The following is a 14372-nucleotide window of genomic DNA, read 5'->3' on the forward strand; positions in this document are numbered from 1 at the left end:
CAGTGCATCTCATTCTAAACACCCATGTGCTACAATGTAACGTTATTCAGTCTATCATTTAGCAGAATCATTCTGCCTATTGTTACATACAAAATTATCTTGCAATAAAATGAATTAAAACAAAAATGAAATAAAATAAAATAGAATGAATTGTATGAATAAAATGCATTATAGTTAGTGATTGTTTTCTCATATAGCAGCATATTGTCCAGTTTGAACGTATTGCTTTCATGGCTTTGTTGCATCAAATTCTATCTTGACATCCCTTGTGTCAGCAAATGACCTACCGCACAAGGTTAAAAGATTGAGCAGTCTGCTAAGTTATAAGTGCAAAACATGCCTAAAGTGCATATATTCATACAGCAATGTGCAAATTCGTAAACAATTGTGCAGCAACCCATTACTGTAGATACCTATTTGTATATCCTATGTTGTCAACCAAATTCATTTGAATATTAAATAGCCTTAGTACAATGTGTGTGCACACAAAGAGAATTAAGGGTAAGTTGCAATTTCTATATAGTGCAAAGTGCATTCGTGCAAATTGGCACATAGTGTACACTACAGAATGCGCAGAATCAAAACAGAAGAAAGACTATTCTGATCTGTGTTAATGCAATCCCATACCATTGGGTTTACACATTGCAGTTACCTATTTACTGCTAGCCCATGATCTATCATTACTGGTCTAAAAAATTACTGCTAAAAGAACTCACCAATTACTAATGCTATAAAGTACTCAGTGCCTTAAAACAATTACCATTAATAACATTGCTTATCCAAAACTAATTGTAATCTCAATACATGATATTCTACAGACTGTCTCCAAGAGAGTTACTCTATGTGTCATAATGAATTATTCATAAATGAATATAAAGATATACATATTACCTGCTGGTGGTTGCCAGTAGGCAGTTATAGTTAGGACCTGACTTAGTTTCCATAGGAAAAACGTTTTTGTTTTACTAATAACTTTGGCACAGTTTGACGAAACCTCACATAATTTTTAAAACCAGTGTGCCAGTCAATTCAGTGACTGGGAAGTTTCAGGGTGAATCATTAAGCATGAACCGAGAAAAAAGGGAGGTCCCAAAACACGTTGCCCCCATGCAACTTCCCATAGTGATTTTGAACACGACTACAGCCTGATCCGCTAAATGGAATTACACCAAATTTGGCAGAAAGCTAGATCTTGGTCCAGAAAGAGTATTTTTTTGTTGTAATTTGCTATAAATCAGTTCTGTAATTCAGTAGTTAATAAACAAAAAGTAATTATGTATGTCCAGGGGCGCGGGGCCTCCAGGGATCTGATACTTCTCATGCTGAGATCTGATTTGCTGCCACCACCTCAACCGGGAAGGTGTGGCAGTCATCTTAGGACTCGTGAATCAGTCCCAAATCCTAAAAAAACACAAAAAACCCACAGAGACCACACTTAGGGCCAAAAGACATTTTTTCGGCCGTGATTTTTGCAGACAATCCTCAAATCCATGGCAAATTAAAATCAAAACAAGCTTGGTCTCCCGCTCTTTTTTTTAATGCCCCTGGGTAGGCCAGGTCCTGTGCAATTATTTTCAATTTAATAGGAGTTTGGTGGTGCCCCCGCGGTACCCACCAAGGATATGGTGAGCATCCTGGGTGGGGACCAGGGCACCCACCCTTAGTGGCCGGGCCCCAGGGAATGGGATCCCCATGACCGATATTAGCCCATTAAGGGGAACTTTGTACCCCCCATAATCATTGGCCAGGAACCAAAGGACGAGGCACCTCGGGCCAAAATTGGCCCGGGGTGGGGGGCTGCATTCCTCCCTTCACACTTTAATCATTGGCCAAGCCCTGGGGGATGGGGCTGAAATTGACCCAGGGAGCGGGACCGCCCGGCCCTCCTCCCCTTTAGACATTTGGTGGGCCCCGGGGGACAGGCTCCCAGGGGCTGCATGCCTGCCTCTCCCTTATCAACTCTGGCAGGGACCCAAGGGATGGGGTCCCTGGGGACAAAAGGGCTGGAGGAGGGTCAGTGTTGTTTTCAGGGCGGAGGGAGGTTTGGGTCATTTTTTCCATTAGGGGTTTTGGTACTAGATCCAAGGGCAGTGGAAGGGGTTAGGGTAGTTTTAGGGACAGCGTGGGCGGTGGGAGGGGGTTGAGATGGTGTTTGTTAAGGCACAGGCTTTTAGACCTCAGGGCAGGGGAAGGAGAATGGGTAGTCAGGGTAGTTGTTGGGGCTTAGATGAGGGCAAAGTAGTTTTAAGGGCTTGGGTTGTAGGAATTTAGCTTGCAAACTGAACATTATCTGCGCCATCTTGCCTCTCCCCAGCGCCACGCACAGCGAGCACAAGGCAGCCATTTTAGGCACCCCACTCTCTCCCCGCTCATTCTCGATCGCCAGCGCGTTCCCCTGGCGCTGCGAGCATCCCCCGCGCGCCGGCCACCCCCGCTCTCTCATACACGGGCCATAAACCCCCTCATTCTGCGCGACCCTGCCATGGAACCACATCCCACGCCTGACCGACATCCCATACATGGTCATGCCTCTCTTTGATAACCCCCTTCCTCTGCGCCCCATTGTCCGAACCGATCCCAGGCCATCACCTAGCCCTGCGGATGCAGTTTATTGCCCCTACTGTAAGGGAAACACCCCACATCAAAGGGATTACAGTGGATCAAAGCCCCTACCTCCTGAGACCCGGCCGGTTGCACACATCCCCGGGAATTGGCGGAATGTCCAGCTGCGTGATAGCCATCTCCTACTGTAGATGGGGTGGGGACTTCCACTGTAGATATGTGTGGGAACGAGTTCGAAGTGGGGATTCCGAAGACGTTCTTTTATACATCAAAGTAATCTCAAGAATGTGCCATGTACAATAAACCTGCAATAAAGTCATAAACCTGTGTATAAGAGGCCAGGCCTCAGAGATGCAGTTAGAGCACCTCGTGACGATACCTTGCTGTCTGATCTGATGTGTTCTGCTCCGACGGAATAAAACTTTGTTTCCAGCCGTCCAGTCTCCGGCGCCTGCCTCTTTCATTGGTAAATTATCGAATGGTATGAGAGGCGATTACCGCCGGGCAATACTTGAAGGGTTATCGACTGAAACTGCCGCTACCATTTAACAATTGGCGTCCCAAGCGTGGGGCCCATCAGAGACACGTGGATCCAGTGGGAGAGGTCCTGACGACAGAGTGAACGACTGCAACGATCGGGAGAGCTCCTGCCCAATAGACCCTCGTCTGGCAGCCGATCATCCGAACTTCACTGGTTCCGAGCAGACCTCTCTCGAGTGATCTACGGTCCTGACTGGGAACCATCAGGAGTGCCGCGGCAAATACGGAGAGTAGAGGACGATCGGGCGCTGGAGGCGGAAGACAAGAAACTGTCCACGCGGTCCGGGTAAGGTCGTGATACACGACAAATTGCGAAATAATTGATTGATTGTTTGAAGTTTTGAAATACTAGTATTGCTCATTGATTGTTCTCTTTGAGATATTCGCTGTCTACAAACGGGGAGGAGTAGAAATACTCTCTCTCTCTCCCTTTGCAGATAGTGAAGGGTAGGTAACGCAGACTTTTGTCCCCGTTGAAACCAGTCGTGCCTATCTTTATCTCCCCACTGATTGATTGTCCGAACATTGATTGTTTTGAAGAATAGTGCTCTTTGAGATATTCTCTGTTTGCAAATAACGTAGAATAGAAATATTCTGTCTAGTCTTTGCAAATAGTGAAGGGTAGGTAACGCAGACTTTTGTCCCCGTTGTAACCCGTCGTGCCTATCTTTATCTCCCCATTGATTGATTGATTGATTGTCCGAACACTAGTTGTTCGATATTGGTTCTTTGGAGGTATTCTCTGCTTACAAATAACGAGGAATAGAGATATTCTGTCTAGTCTTTGCAAGCAGTGAAAAGATAGGTAGTGCTGACTTTTGTCCCCATTGAAACCCGTCATGCCTATCTTCTCCCCACTGATTGGTAGTTGGTTCTGCCCGGACCGCTTATTAGAGGTGGACCATCCGGCTCCTCTGGAAGGCACCCCTAATAAGGACATGTTCACTAAAATACAAACTAATCGCCATAGTTTATAGCAAGCTATGGCATAAAATATACAAAGGGGGACCCCGAGAGTCAGTGGCCACTGGCAGGATCCTTTTTGACCCTACAAAACTAAAGTAATGCTAGGAAATAGCCCTTTGTGGGATATATGGAACTAAGGGAAGGAGCCAAGCTCACGGTCGAGACGGCCACGAGGTAGCCCGACTCCATTGCTCTCGCTACCTAAACGTGTCTGCCCTACTACCCACACCGCCCAATAAGCATGACCAAATCCTGCACAAACGGAAGCCTGCTGATACCCACCATCGACGTCACCGAACTAGGGCTAGATCGCGCACAATTGGGCTATGTTATTTTTCCGATTACGCAGTAGCATCCTTGTGCTCATCGCCAGATTGCAAATATGTACAAACACTCCAACGAAGTAGTATAGTTATAACATTTTAATAACTTATAGGTATAACAAACACACCAACAGGGTAAACAGGTTAAAACACGTTTTAAACAACTATTTACATGACAGTCTGCTGCGACCTGCATCCCAAAGCATCCACGTCCACGTGACACCGTCCTCGCCTCTCCTTCCTCGAAGTTGCAACATTGGCCTGTTTTGGGCGGTCCTTTTAGTCGGTTTTGGGCTATAAAAGTCATGCAAAAATCCATTGACATCAGTGGCGGACGACTATGCGAATAGGCCGGAGGCTGCACGAAGCGCCGAAGCTCTGGCAGCGCCAAGGCGGGGTCTGCCATGCTGGGCGGATCTTCCCATTCTCTTCTTCTTTCTTCAATAACGGAGGGTGCCCTGGCTGGGGGAAGCGCCGCGGACAGGCCTCCCCCACCTCCCCAGGTGGAGGCTCGCCAGCAGATGAGGGCACCCCAACCGTCTCTTTTCACCGGCCAGCCAAGTTGGCGCCCCCTGCGCTTGACCGCCGGACGGCCACCCAAGCACGGGTTCACCAGAATCGCCACTAGCGCCCGACGCGAGGAGTGGGCCCCCGCAGCCAAGTAATCGGGGACCCACCCCGGTGGCGATACCATCCAAACTGCTGTTGTTGCTGCTACTGGAATCACCCCGGTGGCGATACCATCCGAACTTCTGCTGTCGCTGCTACTGGGCCCACCCGGTGGCTGTACCGAAGAGCTGCTACTGCTGCTGCCTTTGGACTCCGGCGGTCGGTTCTTCGGATCCAGACCTAGCCCTCCGTGAGGCGATTCTGGACTCGAAAGCTTGTCTGCTTGGGCGTGGGCCCCACCCTTGACAAAACGCTCCCCTCAGCTTTGCAGAATCTGCTGGAGTCATTGGCACTCGACTCCCGCGGACTTCCGGTAAGGACAAACCGCCGCCATTGTTCTTTGCACCGGATGGCAGCCACCTTGCCTCTGCTTGGTGCAGTGAGAAAGACTGATTCAAGCTGTCGGCGGAAGAACCCGCCTGCTGCCCCGCCCCAAGAACGGACCACGGCATGGCTACAAGATCGCGGTGATGCCATGCTGACGCAAAGCTGACGCTAACGAAAGTTCTCGAACTACCGAAAGGAATTCTGGTCCAACAGCTAATTCATGGAAAGACTTAGACTGTACACTGGCCCGACCTTGCCCCAAAATGGCGCAGATGTAGGAGAGGCCTACAACTCCTTGTGGCGTTCCAGTCACGTGGCATTTTGTGTTAAAAAGAGATATGTATGCGATGCTTCCACACATGATGGTCGGGGGGGGGGGGGACCGATTTTATGCTAAAATAATGTTGCTCATGATACTCGACGCCTCTCACGCCGTGGCCTGCCTATAGCGGTTGTAGGCCCGTATTTGTATACTGACATTGTTTTAAATAAAGGGCTTCTTAAAAGGAATTACGGAATCAATGTCATGACAAATCATCTAAGTTGGCAAAGGTTTTTCTTTTGAATAAATGATTGTTACTCCCAAGCAAAAGAATACAGATAATGCAGACCCCATTTGCCTGAATCTTTTTGATTAACGGAATTTGTACCCATCACACCTGTCCTTTTCCAAGAGTTGTCAAATCGATGGTCAACTATAGCTTAAGGTGTAGGCCGAACGCAAGGTATGATATCTTGCACCATAATACACGACCGATTGAGAAAGGCATGCGCGACCAGGGAACCCGAATTTAGGAGATGAATGAAATAGAGCATCTTTGCCTCGGACAAAAAGAATAATAGGTCTGTGGTATTACCCACTCCTGCGGCTAGCCTGGTACGTGGTAAGTAGAACTTTTTCGTGTCTACGCGTGCTAAGGTACTTTGAATCCTGCACATCCCCTCCCCTCTTTTTCTCCCCTCTATAGGTCACGACGAAGTTCCGACTGAAGAATGGAGTGGACATGGACCGCACCGTGTTCGATATCAGGAAAAACATAGACAAACGTTGTGGGATAGTGCGTAAAGTGCAGACCACCATTGGGAACATGAAAAACTGTATGATATGACTGTGCGTGTGTGCTACGATTATACGGTATGACTGTGTATGCATTTCATGCTTGGGTCACTTGAAAAGAGCGTCACCGTATGATTGAAGTGCTCGTCCATCGATCAAAGGGAGGAGAATAAAAGGTCCAACACCCCCCCCCAAGATAAACTACAAAAATACTGAAAATACGCAGCATGCTTAGGAAAGAGGACAGGAAAGGAGAGGTCCCCATACTCAGCGTAGCCCTGAGTCTCCGTCTTAAGTTTCTGCGCTTGATGCATGTACTGTCACACCCTATCCGGTATTTGTGTGTACCTGATCACCGAATTTATGTCTTTTTCCCGCTTGTGTTTTCTTACATAGAACAGACCCATGCTACTCCATGTTGTGTGTGCACCAAGTGGCCTATTATCGTACCCATGTCTCTCTCTCTCTCGTTTTGTGTCGTACATATGCCAAATAGCCTACTTGATGCACACGTCTCTCTCTCTCTCTCTCTCTCTCTCTCTCTCTCTCACTCTCACTCTCACTCTCACTCTCACTCTCACTCTCACTCTCTCTCTCTCTCTCTCTCTCTCTCACTCACTCCCCCTCCCTCGCTAAAGGCTTTCTTGCCCTCTTTCCTTTTGAATAATTAATGACACATACCTCTTCGGTAAGTGTATAATTGGCCTAAAAACACGGTGGTGTTCGAACAAATTGACAGAAACAAAACGACCATACTTTACCACGTTACTACCTCTCCTTTCTGCAAATGTTGAGCTTAATTGGCTGAAAAAGAAAGGACAGGTAAGACGACTGATGTCTTCCAATCTGGCCCTCATCACGGGGACTATATGTCAGTGGTTTTTGTCTTTAGAGCTTCAACAACACCACCTCCACCGCCCAGAATTGCCCCCGCCCAATTACCCCGAAATAGAATGTCTAAAGCACCCCGTTCTCCCAAAATAACCCCAGCCCTATACTAGCCGCCTCAGAGTATTTCGGACGAAACAGCTGATGACCTTATTCTCTAATAATACATCACCTAAACTGATAAAGGGTTACCTATTGTCTCCAGCAAAAATAATGCTTAGCTTATGTTCCTCCCCGAAATGGATACTCGTGAACACGTGACAGTAGCACCTCGCACTTTTTCTTAAACTTAGCAGTCCTCGGAGGAAAATGTGTATTAACAAAACTTGTGTTAAGATGAACGAGTCTCTACCGGAGAAGCCGGTTCGAATTTTTACTAGACCAGAAGGTTGACAGATGTCAGGCTTCCTGCAACAATTATAGGGCGCAGGAATCGACACCTAGAAGGCCAGACAATGGACAGGGACACCCACAGAAACCTGCACCACAGCAATGATTAATAGATTAGTAGCACGCACACTAACATCAGAGTTAATAGACACCCATCATACAGCAACCGATACAAGCATTTCCGCAACTACTCGGTGGTTGGGAGAGAGGATGAAGTATGTAAATGTCTTCCCTGCCAACTCTCTAAGATTTTTGTTTCTTGTACCCATTCGAAGATAACCTGCGGCCATCGGAGGAGAGGGGTCGGACGTGACGCACAGCCTGGCTGCGGACCATGGAACATCTATGGCATCGACCAAGGGGGAAGCATCGAAGCAAAAAAAAAAAAAAAAAAGACGGGAGACGAGGCACCATTATCAGGATGATAAGCGATGGAACGAAGGGCTATATCAAGACCCCCTGCTCACTGACCATCGTGCCTGAAGTCGCAACCCGTCGGGCCCGATTGATGGGCCCAGTACTGGAAGATTCTGCTCTCCTTGGTCCGCATTTTGATCCGATCCCACTCCACCCCCTCTTCCCTCGGCATCCCGAAGCACGTCACACCCTTCTCTCTCTCTCTCTCTCTCTCTCTCTCTCTCTCTCTCTCACTCTTTTATATGGATTATGAATTTGACTTAACTACAGAAGAACGAAAAGCAGGTACCCTGTCTCAAAGTATCTATGATGAACTGTGTTAAGGAACAGGACTGTGATCAGAGAACAGCGAATGATCACACCCTGCCACGTGAGAAATTGGATTTGAGCTGGACCTTAGCTCCACCGCCGGTGCTCAACAGTGCCAACGAAAGAAGAACAACAATAAGAGCTTACCAGTGATGGCTCTTCGTAATAGGACACTGGAAAGAAGAACCCATGTTAAAGTTGAAAAATCCTCTCCCAACCGCCATTTTATATTAACTATCTTCCTATCGAGTTTTCATGATGTTGCATCAGTCACTTCCGACTGCACACTGAGAAGTTTAGAAAATCTAACTTTGTATAATGACATTCATACAACACCAGCCATGCACACGACTATACTGACTATCTTTTTGATCCACACGAAGTCTGGGCCTTATGTAATGTACGAAATATCCCTTGCTTTGCCAGAAACATTTTTTTTGCTTTACAGTATCCTATTTGTGCTCAAACAAGCTCACCTCTTCCTACCCCTGGGCCTGACATGCGGCGCAGCTGATGTAACTTTGTATGTACTACCTCCTCGCCTACTTTATCACCTGTATGTAACTATGTACAAATGTGTCAGATTACTCCTGCCTGCCCTAAAAACTCTGTATCTTTAAGAAATGTACGAAAAACATTAACGATATTATAGCTGAAGGTTAACGAAGGTAAACGTCGGCCAGGCAAGCTGGCGAGATATGTTAAAAGGGAGGACTGTGGAAATTTAGCTTGCAAACTGAACATTATCTGCGCCATCTTGCCTCTCCCCAGCGCCACGCACAGCGAGCACACGGCAGCCATTTTAGGCACCCCACTCTCTCCCCGCTCATTCTCGATCGCCAGCGCGTTCCCCTGGCGCTGCGAGCATCCCCCGCGCGCCGGCCACCCCCGCTCTCTCATACACGGGCCATAAACCCCCTCATTCTGCGCGACCCTGCCATGGAACCACATCCCACGCCTGACCGACATCCCATACATGGTCATGCCTCTCTTTGATAACCCCCTTCCTCTGCGCCCCATTGTCCGAACCGATCCCAGGCCATCACCTAGCCCTGCGGATGCAGTTTATTGCCCCTACTGTAAGGGAAACACCCCACATCAAAGGGATTACAGTGGATCAAAGCCCCTACCCCCTGAGACCCGGCCGGTTGCACACATCCCCAGGAATTGGCGGAATGTCCAGCTGCGTGATAGCCATCTCCTACTGTAGATGGGGTGGGGACTTCCACTGTAGATATGTGTGGGAACGAGTTCGAAGTGGGGATTCCGAAGACGTTCTTTTATACATCAAAGTAATCTCAAGAATGTGCCATGTACAATAAACCTGCAATAAAGTCAGAAACCTGTGTATAAGAGGCCAGGCCTCAGAGATGCAGTTAGAGCACCTCGTGACGATACCTTGCTGTCTGATCTGATGTGTTCTGCTCCGACGGAATAAAACTTTGTTTCCTGCCTTCCAGTCTCCGGCGCCTGCCTCTTTCATTGGTAAATTATCGAATGGTATGAGAGGCGATTACCGCCGGGCAATACTTGAAGGGTTATCGACTGAAACTGCCGCTACCATTTAACAGGGTGGGGGGATTGGCGTAGTTTTTTAAAATAGGGGTTTGAGTTTTAAGTCTAATGGCAGTGGAAGGGGTTGGGGTAGTTATAGGGCAGCACAGGGGGGTTGAAGGTGGTTAAAGTAGTGTTTGTTAAGGGTTAGGGATAGCATGGGGTGGGAAGGGGGTCGGGTATTTGGACCTCAGGGCAGCATAGGTGGGTGGATGGGGGTTGCAAACTTAGCCACACATGCCCCTTTACCATTCATGCCTTTACCCCAAAATTAAATGGTAAAGGCATAGGTGGTGAAGGAATGAGAGGTTAAGACGCATTTGTGGTTTAGGCTGCATGGTAGAGGCATGCATGGTTTAGCCATGTGTGCCTCTATCATACATCTGTAAAAAAACATGCTCCGGACCCTGGGGGATGGGGTCCCCAGGGCAAAAATTGGCCCAGTGAGGGGGACACATGCCCCTGTCCCCCACAAAATGTACCTGACCACAGGGGATGGGGTCCCCTGCACTAAAGCAGCCCAGGAAGGGGGCCCGGGGGCTGGCTGCCTTTGAGGGGGTTGCTCATAGGGTCTGGCTGCAGGCCAAGCCCTGCACCCAACTCCCCAATACACAGGTTGACCACAGGGTCTGACCGAGGGCCAACCCTGCGGCCAACCCCCCACCAAGCACAGCCACAGGCTGTGCACTGCAGCTGTTGGATTAACATCTGGTAATTACCCATTAATTTATGTTAAAAAAACCTCAAAATTCTATGAAAAAAACTAAGATTACAGGGATGCTAATGTTAGGAAATAGAATTGAAAAACCCTTAGAAATTCACTGAAAAACCAAAAGTTACAAGGACATTATAGTTATTTTCAGATTTTACGCACTCAAAGCCACAGAAATTGAGCAGCTATAGTTACAGTTATCTCAAATAACTATAACTCATGCCGTAAGGTAACTATAACTCAGGACCCTGCAATGCACTGCTATTACCCCACATGTTACATCACTCATGACATCTTCTATGACATCATTGATAATATCACTGCAACATTTGCTGTGAAATTATTCATGAGAATACTGTGCATGCCAAGGGCACGAGTTATAGTCATATTAGGGCATGAGTCATAGTTATTTGAGATAAGTGTAACTATAGCTGCTCAATTTCTGTGGTTTTGAGTGTGTAAACTCTGAACCTAACTATAACGTCCCTATAACCTTTGGTTTTTAGTGAAGTTTTTAAATTCTATCTGCTAACTATAACATCCCTGTAACCATTGGTTTATTTCAATGAATATATGTGTGTATATTTATCCATCCTACCATTAAATATACCAGTAGCAGTAATAAACACGAGCATAATCACCCTTTTCTGGATGTTCTATTTACAGTTTATGAACAGGAAATTGTAACTGATCTGTACAACAAGCCTACAGATGCTCATTAGTGTTAGATTATCTTTGCCTTAAAGGGGTCCCCAAAAGAGTTTTAGAGAAATTTGTGACTTAGGCACTTAAAACAAAGAAGAAAGGAGTTGGAAATCTTGCCAACCTTTCCGGTGCTGGATCCTTCTTCTGGGTGATAAGCTGGGCTACTGTTGCAGTCCTGAATGAATTAGAGTGTAAGTATGAGTATGGAAATATTGAAAGTGTGAGTTTGAGTGTTTATAATGATGGATTTCTGTTATTATGTGATAACAATTGTGGTTTCAATTGGTGGGTTGATTACCATTTTTATGTAGTATTATTTGCATTTGTGAACCCAGTTGGTGTTATTTTGTTTAATGAAAAGAATTGAGGTGGTTATCGGATTTTTTCGTAAATCCAAGATCTTGAGATTTTATTAGATTCTTGTTTGTATTGTGGTGTGTAGAGTGAGGCGATACTTACACATCAATAAGTATCTGCAGTAACGGATTTTCAGTTTTCTTAAGAGATTTACCTAGTGAGAACTTTGAAAGTTGTATAGAGTTTCCAATCTTGTTTTCTGATTCAGTTTTTCTTTAAAAATCTAGCTTATATTGTTTTGAGCGTATTTCATTTATAAAAACTGTCTTAATTTTTCCTTTCTGTGATAAACAGGCAAGGGGTTTTGTTAATTGTTAAGGTTTATTGTGAAGAAACCAGATTAGGATTGGCAGATTTGCTAGGGGAGCTGTACTGGGATTAGTGCAACATCGTCATTAGCAGGGCTCTGATTGGCTGTTTGTCAGTGTAGCCACGCATAGCTAAGGTGACCTTTGACAGAGGCACACTGTTATTGGTTGTTGTTCGCTAAGTTCATTTTTTCAGCAATATTTTAGTAATTGTAGGAATAGTGACAAGACTTAAACCCAAGAAAGGGGATGAGTCTGAGGGTGGTCAGAAAATTCTAAAAGATGGCACACCATCATTTGAAATGGTAAAAGGGATTTGGTATTACTCAAAATGAGAAAACAATTTGCTATGGAGAGCACCTTTAATATCAAGAAATTAGATTTCTTGAGACATACAATGTACGATATTGTTAGAAACTGAGGTTTCTGGTTGGCAGAGTATACGCCCTGTCCAATCAAGAGCCACAATTCTAGTCAGGGTAAGTCAGGTACACAACAAAAATGAACATATGCTCAACCTAACCTAAAAGGCAATGTGTAAGGTATTTGTGAAACACATGATTTACAGTAAAACAGAAAAAACACCACAAAAAAACTCCACACTTGTTTTGAAACATACAGAATATCTTTATGACTAAGAGAAGACCAAACCAACTAAATTCCAATATGTAGAACTTGAGATATAACTTCCACTATAGTGCTTAGAAGCAAAAAGTGCATAGGGGTTACTTGAGGTCTCCCTGGAACGGGGTAAATCTGAAAGCTCAGGCCAACCAAAATGGAAGGCAGGCCGGCTACAAGACGCATGCAGGCCGCACTGAAAAAGTACCTTGGTTGGAGCAAGTTGCAGCATTGAAGACATGATGCAGCGGTTCTTATCCGCACAGGTGATGATGGCTTCAGAGTCGAACCCCGTTATGATGCAGGTGATGCGTCGCCGTTGATCTGTGCTGTCCATCTTCGTCGAGCAGTGCAGCATGTCGAAGCAGTGTCGTCGATCGGCTCCTACATCGGCGTTGAAGGGCACTGCGTTGGTTCTGTTCAGTGCAAAGTCATCACAGCGTCAGTTTTTCCAGGAAAACAGCAGCTGAACCCACTTTTAAGACCCAAGACTGGATCGTCACCTCTTGGTGGGATAGGACTCACACCTGAAGCAAAGTTGAAGGAAGTCGTTTATGGCCCTCAGACTTCAAAAAAGGAGGCAAGCTCTTGGAGAAACCTGGGTTCAAGTATGTAGAGAGCAGGTCCAGTCCTTCTCATTCGTGAGATGTTGATGGAAGAAGTGAGGAGACGCATATGCGCTCGCTCGTTCTTAGTACTGATGTGCTTTAACTAATCACGGACCCTTCGATATTGACTTCTGGATTCCTTTGAAACTTACAGACTCTGTGTGCATCCCTTCGGGCTTAACCAAGTACCGCCTTATTTGTGAAATCATTTTACACAGCACATCTTTTTATTATCTACTGCTGTTCGAAACCGATTACTGACTTTATCTGTGAAACCATCCAACACAGAACATCCGATGATTATCTACTATTGTTTTCTTCACTTTAAAGAGAAATAGTTATAGGATACATAAAAGCCTTTACCATCTTCTCACCTGTGAGGCTTTATGCACTTGTCCTCATGCATCATCTTTATGCACTATCAATTTTGTTCTGATGTACCCCTTGTTGTTCTGGCCTTTTTGGCATTCATGTTTTAGTGCACTGAAGAAGGTGTGACCAATATTCTGTGTCTTAACCGGAAACACACGTCGGCGCACAGCCAGGAAATAAGACGCAGAGAGCGTCATAATTGTTTGATGGTATGTAGAATTGCAATATATTTACAACTTAAAAATGTCATCAGCATATGTCTTAAAAAAGAGACAATCAGCTTTTCTCTTTGATTTAAAGCAAATATGTATTGCTCCTAGGGTCCTTTTTCATTTGTTATATTTTGTTGTGTCTTGTGGTTTCTGTCATACTGACTGTTTTTTAGTGAGTAATGAGTGAGGTTTGAAGATGATGGGTGATGAGTGTTCAGGGGGTAATACATGTTGTCCTCCAGAGCTCAAAGATTTTCTTGAATATGTAATTCTGTAGTTTTTTACACATTGTTTTGAGACATTTATATGTACCTATGCCTATATGAATAGTATTACAATAAACTTTCTTCTGAGAGAAATTACCATTTTGAGATAGCTGTTTTTCGATGTTCATTTTGATGTATTAAAATTGCTATATATTGTGACTCCGAGATGACTGTTTGGCATTCCGCCGAATAAATAGATGAGGCAGGTT

The sequence above is a fragment of the Triturus cristatus genome, chromosome 6, assembly GCF_964204655.1.
Source record: "Triturus cristatus chromosome 6, aTriCri1.1, whole genome shotgun sequence".
In the NCBI taxonomy this organism is placed as follows: Eukaryota; Metazoa; Chordata; class Amphibia; order Caudata; family Salamandridae; genus Triturus; species Triturus cristatus.